General features: G+C 35.7%; 1 protein-coding gene and 1 long non-coding RNA gene across 4 annotated transcripts in view; one reads left to right on the top strand and one right to left on the bottom strand.

Moving 5' to 3' along the window:
• The window catches only part of LOC129531652 (uncharacterized), a 556,454-nt gene that overhangs the window by 98,902 nt on the left and 439,455 nt on the right, over positions 1-18,097 (top strand). The gene's annotated exons all lie outside the window — the stretch shown is intronic.
• RGS13 (regulator of G protein signaling 13) overlaps positions 1-18,097 on the bottom strand; it is a 50,758-nt gene that overhangs the window by 19,310 nt on the left and 13,351 nt on the right. The window contains exons 1-3 of one of the 3 annotated variants that reach the window (XM_004028071.5): positions 4,578-4,809; positions 3,235-3,305; positions 2,692-2,731 (exon numbers count right to left, since the gene is read on the bottom strand). The gene's annotated coding sequence lies outside the window, so the exon portion shown is untranslated. Of the gene's footprint in view, positions 1-2,691; positions 2,732-3,234; positions 3,306-4,577; positions 4,810-18,097 lie in introns of those variants that run through there. The other 2 variants (XM_004028072.4, XM_055378161.2) reach the window with 2 other exon arrangements.

The raw sequence follows: 18,097 nt of genomic DNA on the forward strand, positions 1-18,097 counted from the left end.
TAGAATTTCAGGTTCCTGAAGAAGAAGGAGGGGCTAGAATTCAGAATGTAGGAGTTGAGACATTGGAGAAGTGAAAATACAGGAAATAGTTACTATTCTCTTGTAACTAGTGAAAATATAGGTATAGATTCAATTTCATTTGCAAGTTTGGAGATAAGAACATATGAGAAATGTGGTCTGATCAACTTCATTTTCTATGTAGGTCTCTACTATAAGTGAGGAGGACCAAGAAGCAATAAAGTTATTTGTATCTATAGGAAGGAAGAAAATGGAAGGGGAATAGATTAATTCACTTATTAGGACTCTTCCGATTGCAAATAGAGATTCGCAATACTTAAGCAAAAGGGAGAGTTTATTAAAGGGATATGTTTGTGTGTGTAGTTAGGTTCTAGATGACCTTAAATACCAGACTGAAGATGTTAGACTTTATTTTGTTAGTAGAAGTAATCCACTGAGGTCTTTAAACAACAGTGTGATGAAAATAAAAACCTTTTTCTAGAAAGAAAAATCGGACTGAAAATGAACACTGAAATTAATTGAGACTAAAAAACTGTTACATTGACTGTCAATAGCTGGTCCTGTGTGTAATTGGACCTTGAACTACATTAGTTCAAATTTCAAGCTACTTAGTTCGAGTTTCAAGATTCCTCATCTCTGTGATCACCTATAAAATGTAGTTACACAATGACTCGCAGCTTATCTTCTAAGTAGGAGGATAGGAAAAAATTTACTTCCTTCACATATCTTTTCTGTGAGTATTATTAGTCATCCCTATCTTGTACTGAGACTTGACTTCTCCCCTACCCTCTATTTTTAGCAATAGTTTTTCTGTCCCACTGTCTTCTCACTTGATCTATTGGAGCTATGTGTACACATTTTCAGACCTTTTATTGTGGTGATTTCTGTAACTCAAATGTACGTCTATTAATGGGTTATCATATTTTCTTTTATAAATTTAATGAAATTGGCAAAAGCAGAATGGTCTTAGCATGCAACACTCACTAAGGTCTGAAGTATAGTGAAGGTAAAGTAATTTCTGGATGCACTAGAATTTAGGGGCTTCCCACAGCTCCTGCGAGTTGACATAGTATATTCAAATAGTTCTGGGGTCTGAAGCCAGACAGACATGTGCTTGAGGTCAGGCTCTTATTAGCTGTGTGACCTTGCGCATATTAATTAAACCTCAGATTCTCATTTCCTTTTCCTTTTCTCTAAAATGGAACTGTAAAGATTAGAAAAATGAAATAGTTCCTAAGTTCTTTTGTATGTACCAGGAAACATATATTCTGTTAGACCGCATTTCTTCCTCTTTTTAAATTTCATCTCAGATCTCACAAGTTTTCCCCATTAACTTTATTCATTCTTCAACATGTCAACATATAATCTGCAAATCCTCCTTCTCTTCATTTTTGTTGTTCCCATGTTTCTATATTTCGATTGTTCACACATTATATTAATGACTGAGTCCCAGCTTTAGAATTAGTTGGGCCTACAACAGAGATTTACAGACATCTGGGTGTGTGTATCACACTGATGGGTTGGGGCTGCCAGAAGAGCTCAGGCATGGTTGAGTGTTACAGAAAAAAGGGACAAGAGGACAGCCCAGCCACAGCTTCCCTTTAAATGCAATTATTCGGGTTGTTCTCTCTATGGAGATGCCTGGTCCGAAAGGAGAGAAAAGGCTGAGATTCAACCACACTCCCCTTGCCAGGTGTGAAGCCAAGTGGGGCTTCATCCATGTGGTGAAAAGGCTACTTTTTAATAATTCCAGCAAAGACTCTGTGTACACTAATAGTAGCCCTGTGCTCAGCTACATGACTGATTCAGTGAGGGTTCTTTGGTCCAAGCAACTTATTAGTTAGGTGACATTGAAAAAGAAGCAATATATATAGATATAATGCTATTTATATTTCTGATTTATCTACTTCTACTAGACTTTAAGTTTCCTAAATTGTTACATTCGAATGTTATTTGATGATTACATATAAGTAGTTATTTATATGTTGGTTAGCATTCTAAGTCAAACATTTACAGATTTATTAAATTATGGAATACAAATAGAATATAACGTCATAAAAGCATCAATGATTAAATTGCAGAAAATATTTAGTGACAGAATTGTGTATGACGTGTTATGCATAGAATAAATAGACCCTAAGAGTTGTTATGCATAGAATAAATAGACTATAAGAAGTTCTCTGGTATTCCTGTCCTTTAGGAAATGGGACTGGAGACTGGACGCTGTTCCAGTGACTAGAGTTCTGCTCCTGTGCCCAGAGCCTGGTGCCTTCCCGCCTGTATTCTAAGATTTCTGGGACTGAAAGTCCATCCACATGTTTGTGTTTCTCTCTATTGATTACTACTGGATTCACACATACCATGTACCACTATTTTGTTGGAATATCACAGAACCCCCCCCACCCCCATCCTTATAACACTCTCTACATTGAAACAAAGAGATAAATTCAAAAATACTTAACCCAGCTTCAGGTACAAAAGGTCAGATTGACCACCTGAGTTTATTATCTCTTCCAACCCAAACACTAATAATATTATAGTAAAGGAACATGTATGGCTTAAACTGAAGGAAAAAGGAGATTAAACAAGGGGAAAAATAATGACAAAATATTCCAAAGTAATTTTGGAAGATGGAAGACAGATGCTCAGAAGTAGAAATTAAAATTCTCATACCTCTAAAATGAGAAGAGAAAAGGCAGCCTTAGAATATCATCTGATAAAATAAGAAAATATAATTCACAGTCTGAGGACAAACAATTTGCAAAATAACCATTGGTTTAAAAAGAAGTATCTACAATCCTACATTCAACAATATTTATCATTAAATAATACATCTCAATCGACAGTTTAATAGCACCAACATAAAGTGGCAGAATGAAATCCTCTCACATTTACAATTGAGAACTTCTAAGAAATATTCTTGGTAATTCCATAAAGGGAATGTTCTAATTTTTTACAAAAGTAAAGTTCTTTAGGATAAGGATTTGATTAAAACATCCTAGTGATAAATTTATTTTGTTAGTTAAATCCAACCAAGGGCATCTTTAGTTGTACCCTTAAAATTAGAGTTCAAATAGTCAATACTGATATAAATAAAAAGTAACTTTAAATGTTTTATAGAACTACAAATCTACTTTGGCAAAAAGAGAATTCCCAGTGAAAGAGTGATCTAAATTGGCATGATGTAGAACTGATTTAAATTGTGGATAAACTCACCAAGTTTCAAATAAACAGTGATCATTTTTTTCTCATGTTGGTGGTATAATATGTGGAAACATTCCATTGACCTAAAAATAAAATAATAACAAAACCAAACAAAAACAAAAAGATTATTGTGTGCTTCCTGGAGAATGCATATTTGGCAAAGATTACTGTAAATGCTCTTAAGTTTTAAGTAAATACTTTTTCCACCTCGGAAATGCTGGATTATGGTTATTCCCATTTTTATTTATTAACTCTTTATCTAAAATTGTGTTAATATCATGGCTTATTATAAAAATTTCTTTACTGTTTTAATTTGTATTTTTCCATTACTTTTTATTTAAATAATCTATATTTATCTTAACATTGTGTATTAATTTGCTTTCCTTTTTTGTTTTTCAATACCCTCTTGGTAAAACTAGTGTATACTTTTACAATCGAAACATAGAGTGTTTAGAACAAGTTTAGGTCTCCACGATGATTTTGCCTCCACTGTTTTCTCCTGATAATTATTTGAAAGAATACATTTCACTGATAGAATCTAATTCTCAGAGTGATTATAAATGCATTGGTAATGGATTGAGTTGTATTAGTAGTATGCCAGAATTAGATTTGTTTCCTCCATTATTTAAATGAAATCTTAAAGTATTATGAAAATAAATAAATTTTCTTAAAGCAATTCTGTCTGTTTACATATATCTGCATTTAAATATGTTTCTTTATTTTATGATATAGCATGTTACATAAAATTTAGTAAAATTTGGAGCAATTTATATTTTAATGAGCTTTTGTTTACCACAGCACACAAATTTCTTGTCCTTTAAAAAATTCAAGAAATTTGTGCATAGTTGTGCTTAAGCATAACATAAAAGAATAAAAAAATTCTACAAAATCAAGATTAACAATGTTTCAGATAAAGCTTATAATAATCCACACCTGGCTTCAGTACAGTTAACAAAGTGATGGAACTAATAATTTGGTAATGCATGATTTTTGAAACAAATAATTCAGCTATGTCTGATTTTATAATATGTTTTTATCTAAACATATAAAATGAAAAACATTTAAAATGAAAATATACACAAAAACATAAAATGAAATAATATACTTTAAAACTGTAGCATTTCCTCTGTTGCCCAACTTAGAAGATTCATTTATATAAGGAGTGACTCTAAGTTTTGTTTTAAATATAGAAAGCCAGGCAAAAGAATATGTGTTTGTTAGTTTGTCTTTTTTTCTTAGAAAAACCTCTGTTAACACTCCCAGAAGTTCTACCATTGAAATCAGCATCTGCTAGTCATTTATAGCAAGCCAATAGTCTTGTATTTATCAACTATTTTATAGAATCTCATACTTACAAATATATCCTGTTGAGCAGTCCACCATGCTAAATTTGATCTCCTCTTTGTTATGATCCGTTTGAAATCAGGTTCTGAAATTTTGTGAGACACCCAGCATTTTATTTTTCCCAGAGTAAAAGGATTTTACTGTCTCTATAATTACCTTCGATGGCACTCTGGCCCCAGTATGAATGTTCTGTTTTTACACACACGTATCTATGCAAAGAGAGGTTTTGTTGAATATGGAAAGTAGTGCTGTAGGACTCCAGTGCATTACTGATAAAGAGGTTTTATCTAACATTATCAGACCATCTGAAGTGATCAGATGATTGGAAGCAGCAGCTCCATGAAATCTTCAAAGTAACACTCAAACCTTTTTCTCCAAAATAATTTTTCTAGTTTTAGAAAATGTATAGTCTAAAGTAAAATTCTCTTTTAAAAAAGACAGAGAACTGAGTTCAAACACATAGGACATCACTGCAAACATATGTTAGTAAATGGTTGAGAACTATTAAAATCAATCTGTTTGTAATAGATTACTAGGGACTTTTAACAACTGAAGGATCTAAAAAAGTACCTTTTCTAGTTATACCTCTCTAGTTCCTTCAACTGGTCCTCTACAGCAGTTCTGGACTCCGTTGTTCTACAGTTTGTTAACATGCCTTCAAAATCTGAATTGAACACAGTGCTTAAGATAAGGTGTAATGAATACAGAATATGGTAAGATTGTGAATGCCCTTGTCCTGGATTTACTCCAGTTGTGTGTGTGTGGGGGGGGGGGGGGGTGGAGAGAGAGAGAGAGAGAGAGAGAGAGAAACAGAGAGGTAGGAGTAAAGAAATGCTAGAATAAAACAGCAGTAAAGAAGATCAAAATGTGGTTAATGGAGTGTTTCTTAAAATATTTAGGGGCCCAATGAGATAGAAGATTAACCTTACTTGTCTTTTATAGTTTTGAGATTCAAACCCAAGAAAATTGAATGTATCAAACCTGAGAGATAAGATTGGGACTAGAAAAGGAAAGTAAACTTTGGAAAGTCAGAAGCTGTGTAGATGTAGCAATAATGTAGGGAGTGAAGGGCAGGTTAGCCTCAGCTTGGGAGGATCTGGGTTGTTTGTGGATAGCACTCATTTTCTCTGGGTGCTAGTTATGCAATTTCCTCCCCACCTCAGGACATTTGGGATGCTGGATCTCTTCAGGAAATCTTCAGTGTCATAGTCAAGACTTTTCCTCACCCCAAATAATTCCTTTTTTTGGGATTTGGAATGTTTGCTCTTTCTCATGGTGTGGATGCAAGGAGCTGGCAGGAAGATTCTGGAAGTAACACCCTGTGCGAGTGTCAGTTTCAAAGCTTGCTTAATGGAGTCAAACATGAGAATCTCCCTACAGAGTAAAACTTAAGTATCGACAGGGACTGAAAAACAAATAAATCATAGAGTGAAGAGTAACAGCATGAGTAGGTGGAAATTCCTGGAGGAATTCAAGAGCAATGTGTAGATATTTGTGGCAGATTTCTAAGCATGGTTTTGTTTCTCTGAAAAAGTGTAGTTCAAGTTCAGTTTATGAAATCAGAGCAATATAATGCTTTGTACGGCACATAGGTGGATCAGACTAATTCAGAGCTGTCAGGTTAGGGCAGGTAACAGGATTATGCTTTCACTGGTGCAGCTTGGGAATGCCCTTTCCATTGAAAGGCTGTCCTTCTGATGAACTGATCTGCTTACTCTAGAGCACTTTTACTATATTTCAATTTCAGCCAATGTAAGTCCAAAGTAACACAAGTTCAAATGTGCACAATTAAAAATATTTAATATTTTTATGTTGAAAGTTCAAAATGAACTTTACAAGAGCAGAAAAATGAAGTATTAGAAATTATAAATTCAGAATTTGCCATTTATATCTTCTACAAAAAGTGGAGAAATATAATTACTGGTTAATGTTCATGATGACAGCTTAAGAAATAAGCCTACTATTTTCAGTGCATCCTATTTATACTATATAGTGTTTGCCATTTGTTCAGAGGGTGGCTCTTTTCAATATATTCTAGAAGCAAGATAAACTCTTGGACACTGGGGTGAATTGTCTGGTGAAATGTATCCAGTAGGCAGTGGTTTGTGCCAGTGTTTGGAAGAAGACTGGCTTCTGCTCCTGCTTTCCATGGACGCTGATCTGTCCCTCTTAGCCTTTCAGGTCTGTCCTCTCTGCCTTCATTTTCTTCCATGCTTCTTTGCAGAGCATCCTCAGTCTGTCTTCATACACTCATTGTCCGCATCTTGGAGTGGACGACTCAGAGACTTGACCAGTCTCCCGTCCCCTCTGGTTTGCTGCCAATTAGAAACAATCTAACTTTGGTTTCTGACTTGTGTGAACCCAAAATATACCGACAACAAAAATTAGGAAGAGATTACTGAGCATTCAACACTATTGTTAGCACAAAATAAACCTCAGTAGCAATTAAAGTTAGTTACCAATTCTGTGTGCATTTATTCAGATGATTTGCTTTAAAGATGTCTTTAATTATAATCATGGTCCTGTTATGCTATAAAGTTTAGTCACTAACTCCCAATCATTCTTGGTTCCCTTTTGGTAGCTGCTTTAAATCCATTCTCTTGGCCCTTCCAGAAAGTCGGCAGCGCTCTCAGGTTTCAGATCTCCAGCATGTAATTGAAAAAACCAGTGGTCCTACTTGGTTTCTATTTTCTTCTGAGCACTTGGTGGATTGTCTTGTCCTTCCTGACTAAATTCTGGGGAATTCATTCAAATCTTATTGTTTCCACCAGTGTATTTGGGGTAACATTAACATAGGAAAGTGTTCTTTTCCTGGAAAAAAAAAAAGGAGACACTCCACAGTTGTTTAATTTGCCCTGAGATGAGTCTATTAGCTCTTTTGTACTTTCACATTGTTTGATCTGTGAAATTCTCTAAGGATGGGGTTAAGGGCACGTCCCTTTGAAGAGGATTTGCACTGGCTCTGTCAGGCAGCCCAGGCACTTCTCTAACACAAGACTGCTTTGTTATTTTCTTAGCTTGGGTCTCCTGGACCACACAGGTAGGGTAAATTTAAATTACAGACCTGGTTTTATGCTGAAATAGACATGTTCCTGTCATCAATTTTTGTAGGTGACTTGTTTTTTTTCTGTCTGCTGTTCACTGAAGGTATAGCAGTTCAAGAGCCCCCGGCTCATATTAGGACAGCCTTTGATTTTGTTTCCTGGCTTGCAACAAATCTTAAAAGCCAGATCTCTAGGTTACTGAGATTAGCAAATGCTGAACTCAGCTAAACTTTAAATGCCAGTTTATCACTCTGATTTAGGATTCCCTCTGTTTTTTTCTTGATTTCTCTTAGTTTTTGCAAGCTTGCCTATGCATTTAAATGGGGTTGTTACATATTTTTTTCTAGCATTTCTGGATGTCTGGTAGAGAGAAGATTTTCAAGATATGTCTCGTCTAACATGATTTCCTTTTATATGAGATAATGTTATATACTCATTTTAGATAAAAGTAAATGCAATAAAATGTCAAGGAAATTGGAACTTTAGCATTTCCTTGTTATCACAGATGGAAAGCGTCGTTTGCTTCTTTAGATGCGGAATGCTTTGAACATACAAGGCCCACTGATGTGCAATTGCAAAGCTGAAGCCTGTTTCCAATCACCTAATCAACTCACTATCCCTTATTCTTTAGATAAGCCTGTCCTGTTCTGCCATGTGCAAAGTATGTAAATTTTCTACTATAGAAGTACAGAACAAACATACTTGTGCCACATTTCTGTTTTTTTTTCTTATCACAGAAATTAAAATGGTTTTTCTGTAGATCACCATTGAAATACTTTTTGTCTTATTCTTGAAACAAATCTATCCTCAGGACTTACGTGGTGTCTGGTGACTCAGGTCAGTAGATGGCTAGGTAGTGAATCAGAGGCAGGGAAAATTTTAAAAGAAATAGGTACCTCAGTCAGCTGATAGGAGAGACTAAAAGAGCTCAGAGCTCAGAATTAGCCTGCATTCCTTCTCCCTGCTTTACCAAAGGAGTCTCCCACTTTTCTCATTCATGCTTCAAATGCATATGTGGACATAGCATTTAGACTGATGTAGTAGATGCTCAATAAATATTCAAAGAATAGATGGATATAGTTTTTTTTCCCAACAGGATTTATCCAAGCTAAAAACTACCCTAATGTTCATTTTAACCAATTTTCACTTAGATAAAAATTATAGGGTGAAGTTTGGGAAGGATTATATTGTACAAGCTTCCCATATCTCATACTTTCCTAAGAAGTAGTTCTGCCGGTCTGACTGTAACCTTTTTGTAACCTGTAATTTGTGTAGTGGTTAATGAGATATATCTGGAGATGCTTTGTAAGTATAATTTACACAAATATATATTTTTATGAGGCATGCAAATTTAAACAATGGTGTCCTTGTGACTTAGTCAAACAAGGAACTAGAATAAAATACAAGGCAAATGTTTTTCTTTAGGATTATGACACTATATCTTAAAACCTCTGAAAGATATGATAATGCAAATAAGATTAGATAAAACAAGTTTAGTTTTGTAGAAAAGGCAAAGAATTTTAAAAATTGCAATCCCAGAAGCTTCAGAAACCTACTTTGGTATGCTTTCCTCCATACAAAAAGTGTTGTTTAATTCCCCCTCAAGTTTGAATATTTGAGGAGTTGCTTTAAGAACTGTAAAACTAGTGCATCAACTACATGCTTTTTGCAGATATGGAAAATATTTTCTTAAAACATTTTTACACAAAGGAAAAGTAATTTTGCCCAAAGAAAATAACATCCAAAGGAAAATGAAGACTGATTGGTGTTATAAGAAGTATAATCCTGGAGGCCTGGAACTACATAAGGCATCCTGAATGTACAGCGTGGGGCCAATAGAGATTACACAAATGATTTTTATAGATGAAGCTGAGCAAAGGGGCAGAATGCGAAGAAGAACAACGGGGACCGAGACACAAGAAGGATGACTTTTGTTTGAAAAAGAAAATGTTCAGGGCATTAAAAACACATGCCATTTTTTTACCCCATAACATTTTCAAACACTACAGAAAATAATATCTAATAAACCGTGAAGCTTGTTTTAACTCTTTTAAAAACTTCCAAACAAAGGAACTTAGGAAAAATGGCATTCTAGTTATATTTTCCCCCAGATCACTGGGAATTTATTCCATCTTATTGCTTTTCCAAGTGAGTAGGCAGAAAGTAAATAGAAATGTGAAATTTGTATTGATTGTTTGCTTTCCTTATAACCTTTGCCAAAGAGCTATGTGAAGGCAACTTTTCTAATAAGGAAGGTATTTTTATATTTAAATGTTGGTTGTCTGTGTAGGAAGTGGAAGAGCTTGTTTCAGAGACTGCTTCTCCAACCCCATTTTAAAGCAGAAGTTCCATCACGGACATTTAGAGGTTAAAGGAAATTTAGATAATCTAGTTCAAAGCTTTCATGTAATGAAGAAAGAAATTGATCTCTTGTGCATTGCCCTGAGCCACACAGTAGCTGAGATATAGCTCAGTCAAAAACTCAGGCTGCCTAACTCCTGCGTTCTGTGTACTTTAAGGTCCTCATTCCCTTTCTGGCTTACTTCTGGTTGAAAATCAGATAATTGTGTGTATCTTACATTCTTATCTCAGTTTAGGTAACAGCCTAAAGTTTTTAGGCCCATGTGTCTTTGTATCTATCTCCTCTTCTTCTTTCTCTACTGGAAAAACATGTGACAAGATGCTGTGGTTACACGAATTCTCCCCTACTCTTGCTTTATTTTATTCACTGTAATTTATTCCATGTTGAGACTCTGGTCTTTTCTCTTAAGTGTTATTAACATGGTTTCTATTTGAGTTGAGTAAATGGAATATTATGCTTCTGAATTTAATTTTTCTGCCTCAAATGATGCAATTTGAGCATCATTCTTTAAAGACACACGATATATGCTGCCTTCTTATAATGAAATATCTGAAAGAAAATATAGATTAAAGAATGATTATTATCATTGAAAATGATTTATTTTACAAAAGAATTCTATAATAATTCCATTAGTTAATTCTTCTAGTTTAAATGTCTGAAATTCAGTTTATGCCCAGTATTCAAGTACATGACATAAAGCAAAATACATTGGCTTTATACATTTTATGAATTTGCTTTATGAATTTTATGCATATTGAATTTGATGATAATTAAAAAAACACCCAAGCTTTTCTAAACAAAGAACTCCAGCAGCTCAAAAACACTTGTTTTATCTGATAACATAAATAATAATGTACTTAATAATATATTTCTTATTTTATTTTCACTTTCTGCCAAGGCCCGGGGAAACATTTAAATTGCTTATGTGCATGTTTAGAAATACACTGGAAAATCAAACATGCCTAAGAAAAAGGGGTCAAAAAACTATTGTGAAACAGTGGTAACTAAGGAATATTCCACTTAGATCTGTTCCAAGTCAAGCAGTGTTCCAAAGGGACCAAAGGGACCATGTGGCTTTATTTTTAGGCTGCAGTTCATTGATTCAGGCTGCCACTTCTGCTAATTGGCATAGCTGTTCTTAGCCTACAGATGTTTTATAGGGCCTAGATAATGGGAAATTAAACGTTTTATCTGTCATTCTGGAAAAAATAAACTGATTACTCTGTCAAGAAGACCTTGCCCAGGGTCAAGCTTTATTCTAAGGTGGACCACAAGCAAAATTATTTGAAGATACTGAGATTCACACAGTCCACACACACAGGGATTCCCTTGGCAAATAGGTGATGCATTAGTCAATAAAAACGCAACAGAGATTTTGGAGGCCATACTTGAAATGGGAATGTGAGGATTAGAAGACCTTCCAGGTACAATCAGTCTAGTGAATTAATTAGTAGGTAGCTTGGTCTCTGAGAGGTTGAGACATGAGACTATCAAATGGCAACAGCCCATGATATAAACCAATGGAGCCAAAGGATTGGCAAAAAATCACTGGAGGTTGCTGTGGGGAGAGAGGAAACACTTCATGATTGATGAAGACACCATGGTACACATGTTTAGAAGGGTTTAGAACTCAGGAATAAGAGAGACTGGTCTAGCTTCATATGCATGTGACATGTCCCATGGTAACACAGGGCCAGAATTTGGTTTTAGGGCTCTGTTGTCACTGTCTTAATATTCTTGATTTTGAAACAAAGGACCTTTCATTTTCATTTTGCTTTGGGCATCACAAATTATTTAGCTAGTTTTGCTGGAAGGGGACATAAAGCTAAGGGATAGATACCAGAAGACAAATTTTGTGTACATTTTAATTTGGGTTTTGGAAAATTGTATTCTCTATTAAAGGGGTTAGAGGAGTGCATTCAAATAATACTCCTAACAGTTGGATAAACTGTCATGAGGGCATTTGGCTGTGAAGTTGCAATGAGTGGAGAGGCATTGACATTGTTGCTGATGGTGACGTTCCTGGGTGAATAAAGGACAGTGTTGAGATTCACAAGGCAGGAGTAATGAGGTGGTGGTGAGGGAGGCAGAGTCAGGGCTGGGGTCTCAGAAGCCTACTGCACAGCAGTAGCAGCTGGGTGAGAAATCTCTAACAAGGGTCACTGAAGTTGCTTGGGCAATTGCAGTTGATCTAATTAGGAAGCTTGGTGAGTAAATAGAATTTAGAGAGTTGCACTGTCCTTGTTCAGTGGCACTGAAGACAAAGTCACTTGGCTGTCAGTGTTCCAGATTAGTTATCAGAATGATTTTCCATACTAGCTTTCATCTAACAACAAACAGCTTTAATGTGATAGTATCTGTCAAGTGCTCTCTGGGTCCCTAAGAGATAGGCTCTTTATCAGTTGCTACAGTAGCCTATTCTTTCAACAGAAATAAGTCAATCTGGAGTCCTGCAGAGTTGCCTAGGAAGATATGGTTTGGAGTTTAGGAGTTCAAGTGTTCTAGTTTGTAGTTCTCTAGAGAAATAAATATAGTAGCTCCTCCTCCCCAGAAAAGCTCTAGTATATTATCTAGTTATATTTATTTCCTGACAAAATTAAGGATGGATTCAGACACAAGACATTAGGTCTCTCAGATACTGCAGATGGGCACTGTTTAATCTGGAGGATTCACAAAAATGATAGTTTGTAAGCTCTGGGAGCATTGCAAACAATTTAGGTTGACTCCTTAAATTTTCAAATGACAAAATCGAAAGAGAGAAGGGTTGTGCATGGCCCAGGTTTCACAGCCGAGTATGTAGAGTCATATCTAGTGACCGTGTCAGCTGCTGGGTCAGGGTTTTTGTCTGCTATCATACAGATTTGTTATGGCTATATTTGAAGAGTTTTGTTTCATTTTGTGTTTATAGATGCACCCAACACTATTATGAAGTATTTATTAGTCAAAGTAATAATAACAATAACTACCGTTTACATAGAGCATGAAATGGGCACAATGAGCTAGGAACTTTACCTAATCTTTTTAACATCCTTGAGAGGCAAATTCTATTATCTTCATTTTTCAGAAGAGGAAATTGAGACTTAATGTCGTATGGCCCTTAATTAGATAAACTTTAGGAAGTCTTCAACCTTCCAGTAGTTTTTGGCAACTATTCATCTCTGAACAGACTCCAGAACATTAGTGAATGCTGTCCCATTTTATCCTCACTGAGCAAAATCTAGGGCACTAATTACAAAGATATTTATCTTACAACATTCAGGTTTTGTTGTAAGGAATCATTATGAACCCAATCATAGCTATATTGGGTCCTATATTGGCACATTAGAGATAATTTATAATTATTTATATATATATATGTATGCTACAGCTGTGAATAAGCAGAGGAAAATCAGTGAACTAAAGTGAGAAATTTTTTGTATTATTTAAATTAATTAATGATATTTAATTTTATCTTTTTTTCCAGTTGATGACATAGAAGACTTAATTTCCTCCTCATGATTAATCTCTCAGTTGGAGAGTATACACACTCTTACACAGAATCCAGGTGAGAGGAATGGGGAATTAATAAGAGCTAGGAGGGTACCATTTTTATAAAAATATAATAGTGACATATATATCTGCTAACTATCTGGGAGACATACCCAAGCAAAATATTTTGATTATAAGAAAGGACAATATTTGAAATCAACTTAAGCAGAGCTGACTAGAAATGGAAGGACACCTAAGGGAAATAAAAGGTTTTTCTAGGTTATAACTTGCCCAAGTCATGTAGCATTCAGGCTAAAAGCAAGCAAAAGTCAGAACATATACATTCACCCCTCTGCTGGGAGCAGAGAAGAGCAGAGTGGAAGTCCAAGGAGTGTGGTGGATGCCAGTCAGGGGAAGTTGCTGTAGCCTGATGTCACCTTTATCCTGCAGCTCTTTGCCAACCCTCTTCAGAGACAGAGAGCCTATCCCCTGAAATGAACTCAGGGCCCTACTGTCAACTGCTGTCATTTACGTTAAGCAGCAAAGCCATTAGACTTAATTTACCTAAACTCTTCCCCTATAGCATTCTTCCTCTATAACATTCATGGTCTGCTAAGGTTGCTATAAGCAAAGCAAAGTATAAAATAGCACACAAGTTCCTGTTTGACAAGTGAAATACCAGTTTCTTATCTCTCCCCAGGGACCTCTTATAACGAGAAATTGGCCTTGTGAGTTTTGAAACTTTTCCATTCACAACCCTGTATGTCTTTTATTATTTTGTCTTTTAAAATTAGCATGCTATTTTAAAAAATACAGAAACCAGGCTTTAGAAGCACAACAAGGGCATCTGCTTTGCAGAAACTACTTATTAGTCCCTGTCTCTTCACACTGAATTTTCAGTTGCTGCCAAAGTAGAAAAATATGCAAATGCATGAACTGTGTATTGAGTATGTTTTTATCTTGAGGCTTTCCTATATATCTAAAGGATAAATATTTGTTTGTAGATTTGATTGCTGTTTCTCTACAAGAGTGTGCTTGTGGATTCTAGAATGTGGTATAGCCTAGAAGGCATGATAATTCTGTAAGGTGATTATATGGTAGCTGGTACCTTGCATTGTTCCTTCATCACTGAATCATCCAATAGATTTTATTGTTAATAATGACCACAGTTTGTATATACTGAGTTTTTGAATTTAGGTGGCAATTTGAAATTATTGGAAGAATGAGTCTTCTGATTTTAGAGGTGTTCCTCATTTGTACCCTAAAGACACTCTTGTCTTTATTTTTGCATTACTGTGCTTATCACCAGGTATAACATTTGCATGCTGAATTGTCTGTCTCCTTCACTGGACTCTAAGCAATTTGAGAATAGGCCTTGTGTCTGTCTTGTTCATTATTGGGTCCTTGGAACAAATTAGTGCATGGCCTTCAGTGGGTACTTAATAAATATTTGTTTAATAGAATCAATACTTTTAATCTAACTTTTTAAAGTACCTTTAATATGACAGGCACTTTAAAGAGTGCCTTAAACACATTTTCTCACGTGATCTTCACAACAACCATATGAAGTTGTTATTTCAGTCTTTATATTGGAGAAAAGGAACCTAAACTTCAGATGGGGTAAGCAGCATACTTAGGTCTTTCACCTGAGCTGTGTAATTTGGGATTAGGACTATGTGACTTCAAAGCACATATCTTATTTCCTATACCACACTGCTTTGTGTATCAGAAGGTAGAGTGATATAAAAGTCGCCACAGATACTGATGGGAACTTGCAAAACATGAGAGATGGGGAAGTCTGTAGATATATTGGCAAAGGAGTATTGGCAGAGAGAGTTAGCCCCTTCAAAATTTTCACAGAGAAATTCTTTTCATTGACTACAAATATTTCTTGCTCCTTAAATAAACCAGAAAAATCTTGTTTGTTCATTATTTCTGCAGTTTGAATTGATACGATATACTTCAATGTTGTAGTTATAAATAAGGATGGCATAACCATTACTATTTGATTTAATTGACATTATCAAGCAAGTACTTTCTGAGAATGATTTTGAGTGGGATTGAGGATTGGGGCAGAACAGTGAACACAGGTAGTATCATATATCTCTTATTTTCACAAGCTTACAGTATAATCGGTAATAAAAGTAATCAAATTACTAGAAAGAGAACATAATAAATGTATTCAAAGTTGTACAATCTATAGAGGATATAAAAGGAATAAGAAATTAGATTTGTTTGTGGCTATCAGAAGTATATTACTGCCGAGCTAGCATTCAAAGGTCCTTGGAAAATGGGCAGCATTTAACAGTTTTATGTGCTGTCTATTTGAAGACGTATAAAGACATGGTCTCTTTCCTTAAGAAAGCCAAGATTCTTTACAATTTGGCATGTTTTTGCAGTGGCTGGTACCGGTTGTTCCTTTCCATGTTTAGTGCTTCCTTCAGGAGCCCTTGTAGGGCAGGCCTGGTGATGCTAGGAAGAAACTGCATCAACTAATGAGCAAAAAAACCAGCTAACATCATAGCGACAGGATCAAATTCACACACAACAATATTAACCTTAGATGTCAATGGGCTAAATGCTCCAATTAAAAGACACAGACTGGCAAATTGGATAAAGAGTCAAGATCCATCAGTGTGCTGTATTCAGGAGACCCATCTCACTTGCAGAGACACACATAGGCTCAAAATAAAAGGATGGAGGAAGATCTACCAAGCAAATGGAAAACAAAAAAAAGGCTGAGGTTGCAATCCTAGTCTCTGACAAAACAGACTTTAAACCAACAAAGATCAAAAGAGACAAAGAAGGCCATTACATAATGATAAAGGGATCAATTCAACAACAAGAGCTAACTATCCTAAATATATTTGCACCCAATACAGGAGCATCCAGATTCATAAAGCAAGTCCTTAGAGACCTACAAAGAGACTTAGACTCCCACAAAATAATAATGGGAGACTTTAACACCCCGTGTGTCAACATTAGACACATCAACAAGACAGAAAGTTAAAAAGGATATCCAGGAATTCAACTCAGCTCTGCACCAAGCTCTGCACCAAGGACCTAATAGACATCTACAGAACTCTCCACCCCAAATCAATAGTATATACATTCTTCTCAGTGCCACATCACACTTATTCCAAAATTGACCACATAGTTGGAAGTAAAGCACTCCTCAGCAAATGTAAAAGAAGAGAAATTATAACAAACTGTCTCTCAGACCACAGTGCAATCAAACTAGAACTCAGGATTAAGAAACTCACTGAAAACCGCACAACTACACGGAAACTGAACAACTTGCTCCGGAATGACTACTGGGTACATAATGAAATGAAGGCAGAAATAAAGATGTTCTTTGAAAACAATGAGAACAAAGACACAACATACCGGAATCTCTGGGACACATTTAAAGCAGTGTGTAGAGGGAAATTTATAGCACCAAATGCCCACAAGAGAAAGCAGGAATGATAAAAAATTGACACCCTAACATCACAATTAAAAGAACTAGAGAAACAAGAGCAAACACATTCAAAAGCTAGCAGAAGGCAAGAAATAACTAAGATCAGAGCAGAACTGAAGGAGATAGACACAAAGAAACTCTTCAAAAAATCAGTGAATCCAGGAGCTCATTTTTTGAAAAGATCAACAAAATTGATAGACTACTAGCAAGACTAATAAAGAAGAAAAGAGAGAAAAATCAAATAGATGCAATAAAAAATGATAAAGGGGATATCACCACTGATCCCACAGAAATACAAACTGCCATCAGAGAATACTATAAACACCTCTATGCAAATAAACTACAAAATCTAGAAGAAATGGATAAATTCCTGGACACATACACCCTCCCAAGACTAAACCAGGAAGAAGTTGAATCCCTGAATTGACCAATAACAGGCTCTGAAATTGAGACAATAATTAATAGCCTGCCAACCAAAAAAGTCCAGGACCAGATGGATTCACAGCCGAATTCTACAGGAGGTACAAAGAGGAGCTGGTACCATTCCTTCTCAAACTATTCCAATCAGTAGAAAAGAGGTAATCCTCCCTAACTCATTTTATGAGGCCAGCATCATCCTGATACCAAAGCATGGCAGAGACACAACAAAAAAAGAGAATTTTAGGCCAATATCCCTGATGAACATCATTGCAAAAATCAACAATAAAATACTGGCAACCGAATCCAGCAGCATATCAAAAAGCTTATCCATCATGATCAACTGGGCTTCATCCCTGGGATCCTGGGATGCAGGGTTCAACATACACCAATCAATAAACACAATCCATCATATAAACAGAACCAAAGACATAAACCACATGATTATCTCAATAGACGCAGAAAAGGCCTTTGGCAAAATTCAACAGCCCTTCATGCTAAAAACTCTCAATAAATTAGGTATTGATGGAATGTATCTCAAAATAATAAGAGTTTATTATGACAAACCCACAGCCAATATAATACTGAATGGGCAAAAACTGGAAGCATTCCCTTTGAAAACTGGCACAAGACAGGGATGCCATCTCTCACCACTCCTATTCAACATAGTGTTGGAAGTTCTGGCCAGGGCAATCAGGCAAGAGAAAGAAATAAAGGGTATTCAGTTAGGAAAAGAGGAAATCACATTGTCCCTGTTTGCAGATGACATGATTGTATATT

Source organism: Gorilla gorilla, chromosome 1 (genome assembly GCF_029281585.2).
Source record: "Gorilla gorilla gorilla isolate KB3781 chromosome 1, NHGRI_mGorGor1-v2.1_pri, whole genome shotgun sequence".
NCBI classification, from domain to species: Eukaryota; Metazoa; Chordata; class Mammalia; order Primates; family Hominidae; genus Gorilla; species Gorilla gorilla.